This window comes from Cyanistes caeruleus, chromosome 1 (assembly GCF_971803275.1).
Source record: "Cyanistes caeruleus chromosome 1, bCyaCae1.hap1.1, whole genome shotgun sequence".
In the NCBI taxonomy this organism is placed as follows: Eukaryota; Metazoa; Chordata; class Aves; order Passeriformes; family Paridae; genus Cyanistes; species Cyanistes caeruleus.
This window is the reverse complement of record NC_141701.1, coordinates 7,816,931-7,834,429: the sequence shown is the minus strand read 5'-3', so window position 1 is coordinate 7,834,429 and position 17,499 is coordinate 7,816,931. Positions and strand designations below refer to the sequence as shown.

General features: G+C 42.4%; 1 long non-coding RNA gene across 1 annotated transcript in view; it reads right to left on the bottom strand.

Annotated features, from left to right (window-relative positions):
• The window catches only part of LOC111925155 (uncharacterized), a 69,544-nt gene extending 53,202 nt beyond the window's left edge, over positions 1 to 16,342 (bottom strand). The window contains exon 1 of the long non-coding RNA XR_015283596.1: positions 5,038 to 16,342. This is a non-coding gene — a long non-coding RNA (uncharacterized LOC111925155). The remainder of the gene's footprint in view (positions 1 to 5,037) is intronic.
• Between the last annotated feature and the right edge of the window lie 1,157 nt (positions 16,343 to 17,499).

The window sequence follows — 17,499 nt, the reverse complement described above, 5'->3', positions numbered from 1 at the left end:
TAACACTACACCTTCCGTCCATAATATTTTATCCCCTCAAAAACCTGCTCTGATGGAGTTTTGTTCCAGCAGTTCCCCCAGAGGACTTTGCTCTTCTGTCTAATAAATTTCACAGTTAGGAAGCTTTCTCTCATGCTTTGTCACTCAGAGCCACATAAGAATGGATAAAGAGCTGCCTTCAGACGTCAGAGATGAAGAGTACTTATGTTCATGGGAACAATCCCAAAAGGAGTGAGATGAAGAACTACTGCAAATATCAGCAGTGTGGTTACCTTTGCTCACCTTATATAGCAGGGATCTAGCAGGAAATGCAAAGGTGTGAATTTCAGCACTTGTGAAATGCCAGATTTACAGCCTTAAATAGCAAATTCTTCTGCCTCTCCACAAAACAAATATAGCAGGATGTCCACTGTGAGAGTTTTCTCACAAGTAGGCGTCAGCCCAAGGGTGAGAAATGGTAAATAGGCACCCAAGGTGGGGAAGAAGTGGTCTTTCGTCCTCTGAGTGACAGAAATTGAGGCAGGGTCACCCATTTTCGCATTGTTGATGTTTGACACAGATGAAATGAAAATGGTTGTTGTGAATATGGGTTCATTTTAACATAGCAACGGAAGATTTCTTTTCCAATGGCCAGCCACTGAAATCAGCTTATCACCTGCCAGTGGATTTAAAAACAATGTCATGGAAGGTGATTTGGGCTGAGATGTCATCTATAAAATATTTATTATAATGAGATATATGGCTTTCAGTCACTTATTGCATCCCGCAGTAGCTGCTAGATGGGTTAAAGACCAAATTACTCAATCCTAATGTCATACACAGCTCTTGCACAGTATTTTTATTGCTAATTACTTGGTGGCATTATATTCACATAAAATAAGACCAATATGGACATGGCTGTTTGGGCAGCCAGGTTGGACCTTTCCTGTGTAGCTCTTTACCTTGTCAGCAGAGGTGAATCACTAGTTGAAGCAAGATCCAATCTGAAGCTGGAGTGTTTAATTACCCTTGAAAAATGCAAAGGTCAAAATAGGACAGGAACGACAAAGTCAATTGAGCATCTGGACGGAGTCCAAGCTTCAGTCCTCACTGTCATCTCCTTGTTTCTTCTTTTGGAGGAGTCTACGTACAAATGTAGTTGTGTGAAGATACTTGTGCTGTATTCTGTAGTTTTTTCTCTCTTTTTCTCCTTTTTCCCCCTCCTTTCCTTCTCCTCCTCTTCCTGCTTTCTTTTGCCTTCTCCCTCTTCTCCTTCCTGCCCTTTCTTGCTGTCTTCTTTCTTACATGTGAAAACTCAGAATTCCCTCCCCTCCCCTCGGATGGGATGCAGCCTGTGGGTGGGGATAAGGATCAGGCCCAGTGAGGGGATCCAGGATGACACAGCCTGAGATACCCATGGGCTGGCACTGAGCTGGTTCCTTGACCCAGCAGCCAGCCCTGCCCTGTGTGTGGGGACTTCTGTAGCCCTGACACATATTCCTCTCACAGATTTTATCTGTGGACACACACATGTAGGATCTGTACATCAAAACACTTCGCATATGCGCATCTGGTGCATAAATATGCAGGCAGAGTGGCACTTTGATAGAATCAATTAAAAGCTCTCTCTGCAACACTCAAGTTTTGCTGATCGTTAATCACAGATGTCTGATATCTTTTTATCTCAAGTCAAAGATTCCCTGTCTCCCTTATAGCAATCAATACACTGGGGTTGTCTCACAGAGTCCATGGATTCTCATTTCAGTGATCTGACAGGACAATAACCGTGTGATTCTGACCCACGTAAGAGGCTGTGGGTGACGCATGTGAAAGACTGCTTGTGTTGTATCTATAATTCATTTGCAGCTTGGTCTCTTGAGGGAGCGGGGGGGAATCATGGCAGCTGTTTAACAACCCTCAGTTACAACTGAAAGTAAAGGGAGCCACAATTCAGCTGAAACATTATGTAAAGATTGTGCTCACTGGGCCAGGGAACCTGAACTAACATGTCTGTTTTTGTGAGGAGTGTTGGGGGATTTTTAATGGCTGTAAGGTCCTTGATTTTATGGCTCAGTCAGAAATACAATAGCCATAATAACATATTGTAGTGATAGTATTCTTGCAACTACCAAGTTTTAAGGATGTGTGAAAGAAAAAGTTACTGTGGAGAAGTAATACCATTTATTAGACCAGAAGAGACACCTGGAAAAAAGCTGATGAGATTCCATGCACATCGTTCTTTCTGCAATTCTTAAACAGAGAAAATAGATGAGAAACTAGGTAGGGCAGGGTTTAACTGCTCTCAGTTTAACAGTAACACATTAGTTGTTTCAGACAAAGTGGCTGATGAAAATGAGGCCCCATGGGACAGAGAGGGATGGGTTATTACTGCCCCAATAGCCATGTCAGCAGCAGGATGTGGTACACGTGGAAAAGGACAGTGCTGGACCAAATCCAGCATGTCACAGCATCGTGGAATAGTTTGGATTAGAAGAGAACAGATTGTTCCAACCCCTCTGACATTGGCAGGGACACCTTCCACTAGACCAGGTAGTTTTAACCCTGTCCAGCCTGGCCTTGAACACTTCAAGGGATGGGGCATCCACAGCTTCTCTGGGAAGGGTCAGTGGGCATTGCTGGCCCTGCTCTGACTGGTAGGTGAACTGATTTGTCTCTTAGAGTAGGTTAAACTTCCGTGTTTCACCTTTTTGTTGGTCTCGTTCTGAACATAGCTTGGACAGTTTAGCTGATGCACCAAAATCTATTGAAAACCTGAAAAGCAGATTAAATGCTTCTATGCAAAGAGAGAGAAATTGAAACACTTAAACTCAGCCCTTTGTAACAGTCAAGAAGATACAGGAGAGGACAGGGGAAAACACAGAACATGTTTCTAAGCAGCTGCAGAAGTACCACAAGCTCACAGATCTCAGATGCTGTATTTGGGGTTTTTATCCTCATAGAGGAAGTAGTAAACCTAAAAATATAACACATGTGAAGGAAATAATGAAATAGCTTTCACAGGGGAAGAAATGACCCGAGCTATCAATCACCATCTTGGAAAAGGTGTTTGCAGGGGTGGTGAGAGAGAAGATGAATGAGGTTGGGCTGGCTAGATGGACCTGTGACCTGAGCACTGGATGGTCTTACTGGCCACACAGAACACTGCTCTACTCTGGTTCTTTCTGGTTCACAGCCATGAACCCAGAGCAGAGTCAAGGCACCTCTGCTTCCTGGTACTTGTCTGAGCTCTGCTTTGAGTCCTTTATGAGTTTTCCACATGCCTTTGCTTGACTCCAGGGACACAATGGCTGTCTGCCAGCTTTTGTCAACAGCATGTGCAAGGACACTGTTTGCAAGACAAAATAACTGCTGTTAAGATTTCTCTGTAAAGAGGAAGAGGTTGCTTTATTAAAAGGTCGGTTCTGCATCTAAGAGGTTAATAAGTATTCGCTGCCACTCATCAATGTCAAGACTAAAACCAAACAGGAAAATGGCAATCTCTTTCTCTTTTGTAAAGGAACTTGTTGAAATAACTGCCTAAGTCTGCCCTCTGTTTACTAAAACGGCTTCGGAAATCTCTAAATCCATTTATCCTGGGGATTATCATCATCTGGTTTCCAGACAACATTCTCATTTCCTCCAGTGAGGTTTTCTGATACCTTAGGCCATTAGCTGTGGTATTGATCTTTTCTTAAGACGTGAGAATTCCTACAGCAAAGGCAGCTCTGCATCTAAAAACCCCAAGCCAAACCTGTTTGTATTTGAATAGCCAGAACAGCATTGTGTTAGGCACAAAATTTAACATTCTGTAGCTTTTGTTTATAATAAATGTATCAAGGCAGTCTCTAAAGACATCTTTCACAGAATAGACTGAGCCTGTTATCAGCCACTTGGGGAAATTCTGTTCCAGAAACAAAAGCCTGTGACATGCCAGTCCTTCAGCTCCTAGTCCTATGGCTCAGCCCTGGGGAAAGAGATAACAGGCAGTGCTTGGGAGTGCAGCCTCTGAGATTTCACCTGTCTCTTCCTACCCCAAAATCCACCCCCCTCACAAATCCTTTGCATCAGTCCATAGAAAAGTAGTAACCAAGACCCTTGTTACTCATCCTGAATCATCTGTCAGGGATTGTCAGGATGGTGCCTCTGTAATAGAAATGCAGGGAAGAAACCTCAAAGCAGAGTCTGATAAAATAAATCACCACACCTTTACTTATTTTTTCCTTCTTTACAGGCCCTTTCCCCTTTTGTCTCCCACTAACCAGGAAATGTTGGAATCCCACAGTTACTCCTCTATTAAAGGAAAACAATCCAGTAACTTCAGGAAGAGGGAGATGAAGGCAAATGGGAAAGAGGGTGAGACATTGGACCATTTGGACAGGTGGGAATCTATTGCTACTTCTAAACTAGTGGGAGCTTGTTGAAAGGCTTACATTTCTCAGAAAAAAAAGTTTTCTCTGTAGCTGTAATCCATGAGACAGAGAACAAAGAGTTAAGTTCATTCACCTTAGCTATCAGGATAAACTTGTTTTCCCAATAGTTCAGCCAGAATCTTGGTTTAGATAACTCTTGTTCCCCTATCCTCCAGTTCCACGACCTTCAGCAAGTCTCTCTCTGTTAAACACATGAGTCACCCAGCCCTATACAGAGTTCATGGGAGGGGAGACGTTCCCCCAAACACTGCAAAAAGAAGATTGACTAAAAATGCCTGTCATGGAATAGGAAAAAGATTGCTAGAATTTGCTTCTTGCCAGTTTGAACTTCTTTTGGTGCTTGAAGCATAATTTTCAGCAGTTACAGAGAAGTGTGATTTAAAATTTCTTAATCAGAAGAACCCTCAATGTATGAAAGTCTTCATTAACACATTGGAGCAGTCATTATGGTCAAAAAATTCAAATTTGCGTGCCTTAAGTAAGAATAAGTATACACTTTATCAGTTTTTCAGTATGTCTGAGCACCTGCAGATAACATTTAAGATGAGTTAATTACAGGATCCTAAATATGGATTAAAGGATTAGTTTTAGACATCAAATTGTGAAAAGTTTAGCTTATGTAACTTACCAGGGCCACATGGAAAGTTGTTGGATTTAGATGTAGAATCACAAATCTTCTTAAACAGGAGGAAGGATGCAGCAAAAGATCCAGGTTTGTCTTCCTTGTTTGCCACAAACTACTTCTTCCCAAAACCCAGTAGGGAATTAAAAACCATAGGACTTAGTGTTCTTTTTCTGAAGTTTCTTTCTTAATTGTTTTAGCAGTTAGGAGTGATCCTGCAGTATAACAAACCAAAACTCCAACCAACAAGCAAACAAATCCCTGAACAAAACAGTCATTTTAGGCTATAGACAGATGCTCAGAGTGCAGCCACCTCTGCCAGCTGATGATATTATCGTGTTCAGCTGCTATTTTGCAGCTCTGAATTTGTATCCCTTTCCCTTTTCCCTTTCTGCAAGCATTTCAGCTCTTCTGGCAAAATGAGTCCTGTGAACCCTCCCTAACTCAAACAGTAAAAATAGGTGATTAGAGTTATTTCAGCTAGTTATGGTTGAGGAGCATAGATATAACAGTGCTGAAATGGGGGTGGAGAACAAGTAATTTTTGGCTACAAACAGTAACAGCTTCAACATAAAGAAGAGAAAATTTGGAAAAGGACACTAGTTTTACAAGCTGAACATACTGAGTTCAACCTCACAGCCCTCAGACTAATTACCCTGAGATAAAACAAGTGGATTTTAGCTTTTCCTTAAATAGTGAAGATAATCTGGTAGTGATTTAACAGTGAATGTCACAGCAAACAGATTCAGGACTAGAACTCAGCCAAACAAGCAATGTTCTTTCCCATGCAGTGTTTTTAAACAGATACGTGTGCTTTTCTTTATTAAAAGTTTCTTTCTGTCTTGCCTCTTCTTCTCCCAAATCGTGCCAGTGAAAACTCTGCATTTTCAGAATTTTATCTAGTTATATGCAATATCAGCCAGGGTCAAAGATCTTCCTTTGCTGTTATTTCGAGCCCAGCTGCCAAAGAGGAGCTGCACAAAATGTCAGCCCGCTGGTGGCCTGTGAGGGCTGTACTAGAGCAGCACTTCAAAGAGGCAGCTGAGGGGGAAATTGGTTCTCATCTCGCCGTGGGGACCCGTGTGATTCACAGAGACCCCGCTGGCGACAGCGACGTGGCCAGAGCTGTGCGCGGCTCCGCGTGGGGAATGAGGCTCTGAGAATTCACACAAATTAAACCTTCCTACTTCAAGCAAAGTTTGGATTCCTGTTGGAAATCAAAGCGCCTCTTGTCGCCCCTATTATGCAAATAACATGATGAGGAGGCTGGAGTGGCAAGTGTGGCCAGTGGTCCCTGAAAATGTTACAGCAAAAGCCACAAAGATCTTATAGCAGCCTGGAACAAACATCTTTAAACTACTAAAGTGAAAAATCAAAAGACATAGGGTGGTAGAACTATGTTATTTTTGAAATACATGATTCCATTAAGATAAAATATTTATAGAAATTAGATCAGCTAATAAGGATTTAATTTTGGAGAAAACTCATAAAATGCTGGTCATACCAGGGCACATTTTTCTCCCTTTTTGGAACAAAAATTTCTAAAGGGAAGGTTTACGAAACAAAAGTGAATTAAAATCATTCATGGCACATAATAAAGTTGTTGAAAACAAAATGCTGATTTTCTGTCTCAAATGGAGTTTGTGGATCACCCAGATACAGGTATTTTGGGGGGGGGGGAAGGAAAATTTACTCTCAGTGAGAATATCTACCTTATAATGTATCAATGTAAAATAAATTTTATTACTGAATTTCCTCACAGAGGAGAAATATTGTCATAACACAAACCTTTGTTACTTGGACATGGGCAGCAGTGCTGTGCCAGCTGCAAAGGAAGGGTTATTCTGGTGAAGAAATTTTGCATTTCCTTTGGTGCTCCTCTGTGATTAGGGACCCTGAGCGATGAGAGGAGGCGACTTATCTTGAGAGGCTGATGAGGTTATCACTGCCAGTTCACTTCCCCCTTCCTCCCTCCCCAGTCTGCCCTACTTTACCCTCATCCCACTCACCAATAACTAAACTACTTTTCAAACAGCACCAGGACCACAGGGCAGAATTTTAAGGAAAGCAGAGTTGGCGGTGAGTTTCCATAAACTGTGATGCTGATGGCTGCAGTGATGAGGAGCCTAATGGATGAGCAGCTCAGATGTCTCGCTGTGAAGGGCAAAGGGGCTGCCAGAGGCAGGGCTTTGTCTGTTGGCATCTTAATTGCCAGATTTCAGAACTGCACATAAAAATGCAAACCCTGATGCTGCCCCTGGCAGCTTCTTGGAGTTGATCTGATTCACACCAGCCCAGAACACAGTGAAGAAAAGCTTTGAAAAGCAGGGAATGATGGTCTTGTAGAGAACAGAATCAAAATTAGGAACAAGATCTATGAATTAACTGTAAATTTCAGTAGCTACAGTAGAAAAGATGAGGCCATAAAAGCAAGTGACAACTAAGGAGATGACTGTGGATCCCATATGGCATAAGTCCACTCCATTAAGAGCACACTAGGGCTGAAGTTTGCATAGACAGCAAGAGAGGTAATGTAGAGAATGGCACTGAGGGCAGTGAATGGAAATGCCCATCTTTTGTAGTGACTTTACACTGCCAACAGGTACTTCACAAACTTCTCGACACATGGCTTTTTGATTGACTATGGAATTTTATTTTCCTGACTACGAAATAGACAGCAAATCTGAGCCCAGTGTGGCTGCAGACTTAGAGCAGGACGTGAGGCAGGACCTTGCACACATCAGGGAGTGAGGGCTTCCCAGGGCTTGGAGTAGCACAGATTTTGGAAACCCAGCGTTGGAAGGCAATGCCTGCTTGTAGACTACAACTTGCTTAGGGTCCTCAACTAGAAAATGTTACTGGACTATTTGTAGCTTCCAGGAGCTGAAACAAAAGGTTTCTGCAGCTATACCAGATGTGAGACTAGGTGAGCTTTTGGAAGCAGGAGTTGTCCAGAGCAGCTGTGCATTCTCCATCCCTGGAGGTTTTTAAGGCTTGACTCAATAAAGCTCCAACCTCCCCTGATTCCAAAGCCGTGCTTTGAGTAAGAGTACAGAACTCCTGAGGTCTTTTCTAGGCTGAATTATCTTATATTTCCCTTTTTATTTTCTGATACCAATTAAAGTGAAACAGTACCAAAATATAGCAAGAGAATTTATGCAATTACTTACTCGTCCCTTGGTATTGCTAATGAGTGCAGAAACATAAAAGATCCTACAGCCCCAGAGGATTTTGGAGATGGATCTAAGGAGAGGATGGCTCATATGCAGGGCATGATTCTTCAGGGGTTTAGCAGCATCAGTCCCCACTCAGTGCACCAGTCAAGGACTCAAGGCTTTCTTCTGTGCTTTCACAACCACCCTACACACTCCTCTCTGCCACTGTAACTCCTGCTGTGAGATGCAGTGAAGTCTTCCTTTCACCTCCCTGTCAATATTTATTGTGCATGTGTAATTTGAATATTTTAAGATAATGAAATAAAATTCCTGTCTGCATTCATCAAGACCAATATATCTGCAGCATAAAAATCTGAATACACAACAACTTGAAACTACCAGAGGAGAGAGTGAAATAGATGAACCTCTGTGTAATAGATGAAAAACTTCTTAGTCATAGCAGTGGTGCCAGTGGGGAAAAGTGATTGTGGTGTCTCAGGTGCCTCAGAGAAACCCTTTTCTGGCAATTACACAGCTTCAGGGTTGGCAAACACCAAAGATTCATTGGCAAACAATGTTTGTTTTCATACTACTGCAACAAACACGTGGAAACACACTTGTGGAAAGTCTCATTTTAAGGGGTTGTATCATTTTAAAGGAGCACTTCATCAAAGTGAAGATGATTATAAGTTTAAGGATTAGAAATGGTCTTCTAGGCTTGATCTGCAGGGTGTGACTTATGGTTACTGCCTGGAAAATGCAGTTCACCTGAAAATTAATATCTTAAGATTATTTAAGTATCACTGGCTAATGTGAACAAGCTTGATTAAGGCAGTTTTTAGGAGGTGAATTAATTGCAGGATATAGACTTTTAAAGAAAAACTGTTTTCCCAGAGCTGTCCACATATTTTGTATGATCAGTCAGACCCTCCTTCTCCCTTCAATATTATTTTGATACTGATGAATTAATTTGCATAAATTATTAGATATTGAGTGGGGAGACAGAGTATGAGAAAGGAGGGGATGTGTCTTAGGAAATTCCTCTGGGATGACTGGGGGAGGCTACGAGGAGGGAGTTGAAAATTGGGACGATTTAAATTAGTCACTGGCAACGGAGAAAGTAGAACAATACCCGAGACACACAGGGAAATGTGGAAGGAAAGGAAAATAAATCTCTGGGTACAGATACAAAGATGTTCCTGGGCCTGCATTAGCAGAGAATTCTCAAGTCCATAAGAGCTCAAAGCACGTAGAAAATTTAAGGAGAAACAAAAATGAAAGTTTTATTATTATTTTCTTGTCATAGCTAAAACAGGGAAAGGTATCATCTACCACAGATTAGGATAAATGAATTTCTATGGGGATGAAGGGAACCGTTTTAAACCATTCAGTTTGATTGCAGATGTCAACATCCCAAGTGAATTTGTAGTCTTGAGGCTGGAATCTTACTTGTGCTCTGCAGAAGTGGGAGAGAAGCCAAACACATCAGTGTCACATTGAAACCAGGGCCCTGGGGAAGCAATCCCTCCCAGGAAACTCCCACCGGATGCTGAACTGTGAATCATGTGTGATTTATACTTCTGCTTTGATTACAGCTAGTTGGGAATTACTTTTAGCTTTCCTTTCAGAAATTAAAATTCATCAGAGATGCCTTATTTTTTATTTTTTTTTCTGCTCCCCTAGAACATAGATGCTTGAATGGAGCAGATCCTCAGGTAATATTTCTGAGCATTACCAGAGAAACAAAGAAAGATACAGAGAAGCCAAGACAGTAATGATACCAGCTGGAAACTAAGTTTAGAGGTAGGTCTTAGTCCAGTGCTGCAAGGAAGCAAGAAAAAATCTGAACCAAGATCCCTCCTACATCCAGTCTGGCCTATTGGTTATTCTGGTTAATGCAATATTGTGTTGTGATTGTCTCACTGTGACCTATTCTGATCGGGTCATGAATGGCTCTGAAAGACTTGCAGTGTTGTATACCAGCACTTACCTGGAAAATCTCTCCTAGCCATTCCTCAGCCGAAATCTCTTGATTTGCTTATATCTATTTTTGTTCAGTGTTTGACTTCAAACAATGACACACATCCTTCCAAAAAAAAAAAAAAAAAAATATGGAAGGAGGTACTTGGAATAGTCTAAGTCAACACAGACTCAGTAATTCATGGATTTGTAGTTTCTCCCTCTAGCAATTCCCTTCCAAACAGCCAAAAACCCAAGAGGACATGAAAATTACAAAGTGCCTACAGTCCCTTCCTTGTATTTAAGATCCCTCTAGCAAGGCTTTATATTTGCATTTTTTATCCCCTTCTTTCTGTTGTCTGATTGTGGTTGTAAAAGAGAAGACTGAGGGCTTGTGTTTGACTTCTAACTTTATCTCTGCAGTGTGCAATCAGAAGTGTTTTTCAGGCAGAAAGAACACTTTCAGGCAGAAGTCTCGTGTTTGCCTTTTGTTCCACATGAAAGAACAGCACACATCCTGTTGTTCATCAGTCAAGGTTATTCCTCTTGGCTGTCTGCTTGCTTCGCCCCTTACTCGTGCCTTAAAGTCTAATTTAATAATTTCCTGGAGTTTAACATGTCCCTGGATTCTTTCCCTGCTTAACTCAGGATTGCCAAGGTGGCAATGAGGAGAGTTAGTGGTGGGCATGGTGCTTTCCAGCTACCCTGACTTCTGACACCCTCTCTCTGCCTTACCTGATTCTGGCATAACAGAAATCTCACATCTGTACACACCCCCCCTCAGTTTAGTCCATTAAATATTCAGAGGTGGTTATACAAGTATTAAAATTAACATTCTGACACAGAAGGTGAGACCAAGACATAAAGGTGAGTCAGCAGCTGTGCTCTTGGCAGTGCCATCCTCCTGAGCCCACGCTGATTTGGCACTGCAGGAGGACACCACGAGAACTTTGTTTCAGAGAGGAATATGGTTTTGAAGTCCAGGTTTGTTCCAAGTCAGAATGAAACCCAACAAAAATATTGATCATTTCCTTGAAGGAAAAGTTCAGGGAGAAATAAAATACTTTTTTCAGAACACAACATCTTGGCTCAGACTTCCCATTTTTAATATTTTGGTCAGGACTAAGCACGGAATAGGAAATGAAAATTCCTTGTTTTCAAATGTCAGAAATGGGACAGACTGACACTGCTATCACACCTCTCCCCTTCTACACCTCCTCATCCCTTCCTATATCATCCACATGAAATTTTGGCAAAAATAGATGAGATTTTCCGTATGTGAAGTAAGTGACAAAAGCACCCACGCCAGGTTCTGATGAAATCCACTGTCATCCCAATCTGACATGACATTGCCAAGCAAGGTGATTGATCTGTAGGGTCTATCTTACACTGACAACTACAAAGTTGTGAGATCTGGCTACCAACCAGAAAATGTACTGGTAGACTTAAAGCAGTGTGTCAGCAAGTCTTAAAGTTCTGCTTAGACCTGACAGCCTGTTATCAACTAAATCTTCGTATCATTGCTGCTTTGCCTCACAGGGATAGTGTCAGGGTGTGTCTGTGCTGGAGTTTGATGCTTGAGAAAGTGCATGGGCAGAACCACCAGAGTAGCAATAGTGCTGATGGAACGAATTGCTGTTCCAGAGCCAAGTGTCAGCTGGGAAAACTGCCACAGTTCTGCACTGCAGATGTCCGAGTTTCAATATCTGAAGACTCAAAGCCTTTATTTTCTATGACTTCATATGTCCACAAGCACTTTTCAATGCAAAGCATTATGAAATCCTGCAGCAGCTCTCTGTGTGCTTGGTCCTGACACAGGACTCCATTTTCCCATCAGGGCTTGTCAGAAGTGAGCACACACAGGCTGTGGAGTGTATGGGCAGCCAGCCCCATCTGTTGCATCCTGGAAGTGTCAGCCTGTAGTGCAAATGCCCAAGACTGCCATACTTGCTCTTGGGTTTTCCTGGATGTAAATCCATGCAAACGCAGTTTGGGTACTCTGCAAACACATATGGAGCAAAAGCTGGCTCCTCTAGGAAGCATTTGTCATGCTAGCACACGCTGTAGGGGTGTTCAGCACATACCCTGAGTTTATACTCACTCTGCCCTCTCTCTGCCCAGAGAACAGCACCTTTTCTGATGCAGTGCCCAGATACAGAGCCTTGCAGATGTGCTTTGGTTAGCTCATGGTCAGCTGGGCTGCTGAGGTGACTTCCTTCAGCCAAGGTGAAGGAAACACAAACACAAACAGGGATGGAACAGTGCAGACACACAAGAGTGCAGGAGGGATGAAGCTATGGTACATGAGCTATGAAATGAGCTATGGTACAACAAACCAGTGGGTTCCCTTTTATTAAATTTTCCTTTGAGTCCTCCAGTATAGCATCTTTGTTATTACCTCCTATTCCTGTGATTGTTTTCATATCCCATCCTCTTCCCCCAGATTTCTTCTCCCTCCCATCTTACTGTCACTTCATGTGTGCCTTTGCTTGTCCCTTCTTGCATCACTTGTGCCTGCTGTCTCTTTCTTTCCTGGGCTGGAAACCAGGAGGTGCATCTGTCTTCTGCCAGATAACCCCATCCAGAACAGTTTTGGGCACTCGACATCCAGGGATGTCTTGCAAGGCCACATTGAGCACAGTGTCTCATTGAGCTTTCTCTCAATAAGAAGTACCTTACTGGTTAGAAAATGGTGTTCTGAAGCATTATATTTGAGTTAGATTGTCTGTGAGGGGAAATTTGTGTCCCTCTCTGTTGGGGGAATAATTTCGGTAATGGACTGTCTCCCTGTTTGATGCAAGCTCACCTTGCTGTCCCAGACTCCTTGCTGAGGTCAGCAGCTGTTTGCCAGTGGGAACAGTTTCTGTATGGACATTTTGGGAGATAGGAGTTGAGAAAAAAGGTCTGCTGATCTGTCTCACTGGACACTTGTGAAGGTCCTGGGAGATGGACTTGTCTCCCAAAGGAGAAAGTCTCATCTTACACAGAAGTTGTTCTCAGAGCCTTTCAGAGCAGGTTTTTCTCATTGAATTACAACAGGATCCAGGGACAGATGTGTCACTGAATTGTAATTGCCACCTGCTCAGCACTGTACTATCAATCCATGGCGTTTCTCCACACTTGTGTCCGTGTGATCCTTCCTTTCCTCCCTTGCTTTCACAGCTGAGTGGGTTAATGCTTACACACTTCTTTGAATTATGTGTTTCAAGAGGCATCACTTAACAATTACAAGGACATCTATTTTCCAGGGGAAAGTGTCCTGTTTCCTGTGACCTTTTGGTTTTTGACAAATCTGTCAGTCATCTATCTAGAGGCTAAATTGCTTCAGCATCCTTTTCATCTTTTGTTCAAAAGTAGCTTTTTAAAAGCATTGCTTCAGTATCTGTGAATATTTGCATCCTCAGTGTAAGATGATGGAATTTGTAGAACTTCCTCTATTACTTCCTTAATAATAAAAAAATTAAAATGGAAAACGTGACTTTTTAAAACTTTTTGAAGGATATTGGTCTCTCCCAAGGAGTTTGGGTTGGGTTCTCCAATGCCAGAAGGCCAAGCTTCTACATCTACAATCAGAAAAAATAAGGACAAATCTGTTTATCAAAGGATGGTTGGTGTGAGCTTGAGGAAAGAAAAAACACACATGGAGGCCATGGAGCCAAGCCACAGTAGTTCATGGGGCAACTTCACTAGAGATTTGTCATGTGTTGGGTCACAGGAAAAGAAAATTTAGATTCTGGAATTCTGACTTGCAGAAAATCACAGTGAGATGCCAGGAATAAAAACTTCAACCCAATTGCAAAAGAGCTCTGTCTCATGTAGTTGTTTTTTTTCTTGTGTTTTTCTTCCAAGGAACTGTTACTGTGATGTACTAACATGATTGCTGCATTCAGTGTGACTCCAGCTCCAACAGCTTCTCTTGTGAGAAGCTGTGAGTAAGCATGAGTAGGAGCAATGTTTAATTTCTCTGTGACCATACAACATTTAACAACCTTCTAGCACAGTGAGCAGGAAGAGTGAGCTGTACTTGGTGTTCTGAAGTATTTTGGTGCAGGCTGCTGTGCTATGGAGGTAGGCTGATAGTGTGCAACCTTTCAGAGAATTTAGCTGTTGAATTAAAACCCCACCTTTTACAAATAGTACACAGGCACTCTAATGCCAGACTCTTACAATTTCTAGTACCTGTCGTTGTTAAATGAATGGTAAAAGTTATTTTAAGAGTTCTAGCAGCCACTGGAGCCTATCCCTCCCTCTCCATCCATCCATTCCTCTCACCCTCTGCTCCTTCATTTGCAATGCAAAGAAGAAAGAGTTTGGTGACATGAGAGCAGGTATGAAGGTAGGGTGGGACTGGCTGCTCTCAGCAGAGAAGTACCTCCATCAGTAGGGAATACAGGAGAGTGGGGACAGCAGGAAAGGGAAAGATGAAGTGATCCTATTTATAAATGTATTCCCCCACTCCGTGTCTGTGCTATGCAGATATCTCAGCAGCGCAGATGGATCTGCATACTGATGAAGGCATGGGGCATCTATGAAAAATGCTGGATCTGGCTGAGCTCCCTGCAGGCACAGGATCTGCCTTCTATTCTATTAGAGCCCAACACACTTGCATTTTTCAAAGCTTGGACATGCATGCCAGGATTTGGTGCTGGTTCGTGACTTTGCTTCCACCTAAGAGCAAGGCCCAGTTTCCACTTCAGCAATCAGATAAAAGAGTGCAAAGTGACTGGACAAGAGACTGAACCTATGAGCAAGAGGTAACTCCAGATTAGCTCATCAGCAGGAATTGTGAATAGGGGAAAATGAGAATCACTACAAAAAAGGCCATGTAAATCACCAGCCAGGATGCCTGGAGAAATCCAGCTCTCTCTGTCAAATATGAGAGATCAGCTTGCTGAGGTGCCTGGAGGGTTGTAGAGAAAAATCTGGGCAATTCCTCAAAGCCAAGGCTTTGTGCTACACCAGCACTGAGAGGAACATAACGGGGTTACTGTAGCTTCTTTCACAGTGTCTACATCTGACAGTGCCATATGAATATCAGTGAAGTGGCACAATACCCCATGGAGGTAGGTATGAGAAATCACATCTTTTCATTACAGACATCAAAGAATCCTGACAGTCAAGGATTTCTGGTTCCAAGGTACTAAACAGTGCTTTCTCTGGAGCCAGTAGGAGATGTGGGTGTCCAGCTTCCCCCAGTACCAGGCACTCAGTAACTGGCCCGAGACCACAGACCAGAGACAGATCTGCTCAGAGCTCAGGTCTTGTGACTCTCAGAACACCTGCTCTTCCTGTAAAATAATCCTACCCTGTAGTCTTGAGCCAAAGTATTTGGAGAAGGAAAATGACTGGGAAGGGCAAGGTCTGTGCCATTTGAAGTTTTGAGAGACTGGGATGATAAATATTAGCATCAGAAAACCCCTCAAAGGTATCTCTTTAATATGCTGGCACAGATGGAATGATGTCCTCAAGGCCAGGGCAACTGTGATCCTTGATGAGCTCCTTGGACATTTAAGCTTCCCTTAGTTCTTTCTTATCCATGACAGATTAGCACCCTTTCCAAAATGTGTCTTATGCCAGCTCCTAGTAAACAAATTGCTGTGCTGCAAGAAACATTGTCACTGCTGATTGCAGTAAACCAGACAGAAGCCGAAGACCTGAAGACTCAGAAACCTCTTAGGAGATCTTTCTGGAAAGGAGGAAAGGTTGCACCACAGTAAGCCCAAGCAGAAGCTCTGGGTTAGCTGGACTCTGCAGCTGTCAGGGCAGCAAAGCTGCTTTCAACTCCCCACAAGAGGGAGGACCCCTGCCAGAGCAGGGGAGCACCGTGAACCCAGGGTCCCTCCTTTCTATTCCTGATGCTGGCTTGTTCCAAGCCACCCTTTCAGAGCAGACACATGGCTAACACAGCAGCATTCCTGCCTTGAGCAGTGCCCAGGCACCATGGGAGCGAATATACCTTTGTTTGTAGAGCCACTTGAAATAACATCCAGGGAAATCTTGAGAAAGGTTTTGATCTTTCCTTCCTGGCATGGACCAGACATTGCTGCCAGTACAGACTGTTCAGCCCTATCAGCATGATAGATGCTCCTGCAAAGAAACAGTTTTAGCTGCTTTAGTACATATCTGCCATCACCATCTGCTATTTGTTGGCATGAATGTGTACTATAAGGAAACTAGGTTCAAGGGTAAAAAAAAAAAAAAAATACCACGCCAACCTTTTAGAGTTTTAAGTTCATTCAAAGGTTTCAATTTTGTTTTGTTTCGAATATTGGATAGGTTCACACAAAGCACAGTATGTCTTCTGTTCTTGAGTTCTTATGACCTCTTCTTTTTTTTGTTGAGCATTGTTATTGCTGGAGATCTTCAGACAATGATTCTGTCCTTACAATAAGCACTAGGAACTCAGTTAACTTGGTAGGATAGTCCTTGCAAGGTGTAGGAGACCTTGTGAAAATAAGCATGAGATTTTTCAGGTGATGTGCTTGCAAGAGCCTCACTGTATTCTTGACCAGAACTATAGTCTGTTTTCTTCTCTCACTGGGGTTTTCTGTCCCAGTTAACCCAAGGCAGCTAAAGAGGGCCCTGAACAGAAAACCATCCACAGGAATATGAGAGACATCAAATAGACTCATCCCTCCTTGAAAGAAGAAACACAGAAGTTTTGTGTGCAGTATTAGTGAGCAATATTTGTAGAGTGCTTTGAAGTTAGAAAGCACTATATAAATGCTAAGTATTATTAACGACATGAATCAGTCTTCTTCAGAGAAATATAACACTGCTAAAGATGGGAGAGACGTCTCTTCCTTTCTTAATGATAACCAACCCCCAAAGTTATTCATAAAAATTACTTTTAAAAATAGATCAAATGATTTCCCCATCCCGTGATAATCCCTCTGATTGCCCCCATGTTTCAGTTCACTGTATCATCTCAGAGATCAAAGGATGTGTCTGAGGCTGGCAAACCAATCCCACAAAGAAGAGAACATTCTGCTGTAGATAAACAAAATACAATTTCCAGATAACATCATGGTGCTGATCAAAATAGCTGCTTTTCCAATTAGATTTCAAAGAATTCTTAATTGTTATTGATTTAATCTGGAGATGTGCAGATTTTTCCTCTTAGGAACCTGTTTCACAGGGAGCTTATTACCCTGGGGATTTCAGTTACAGACAGGTTTTAGTAAGCAGCAGCAGCCTGGCTGTCAGGCAGGTGACAATAAAAAGGGAATCTGTCCAGATGCAGGAGACAGTGCTATTTGTGCTTCTGTTTCCTGCAGTAATTTAGAGCACATAGTCTTATCCATTCTGAAATGGCAGCAAACCTTACATCTGCATAAAGGCACTTGTATTTAAG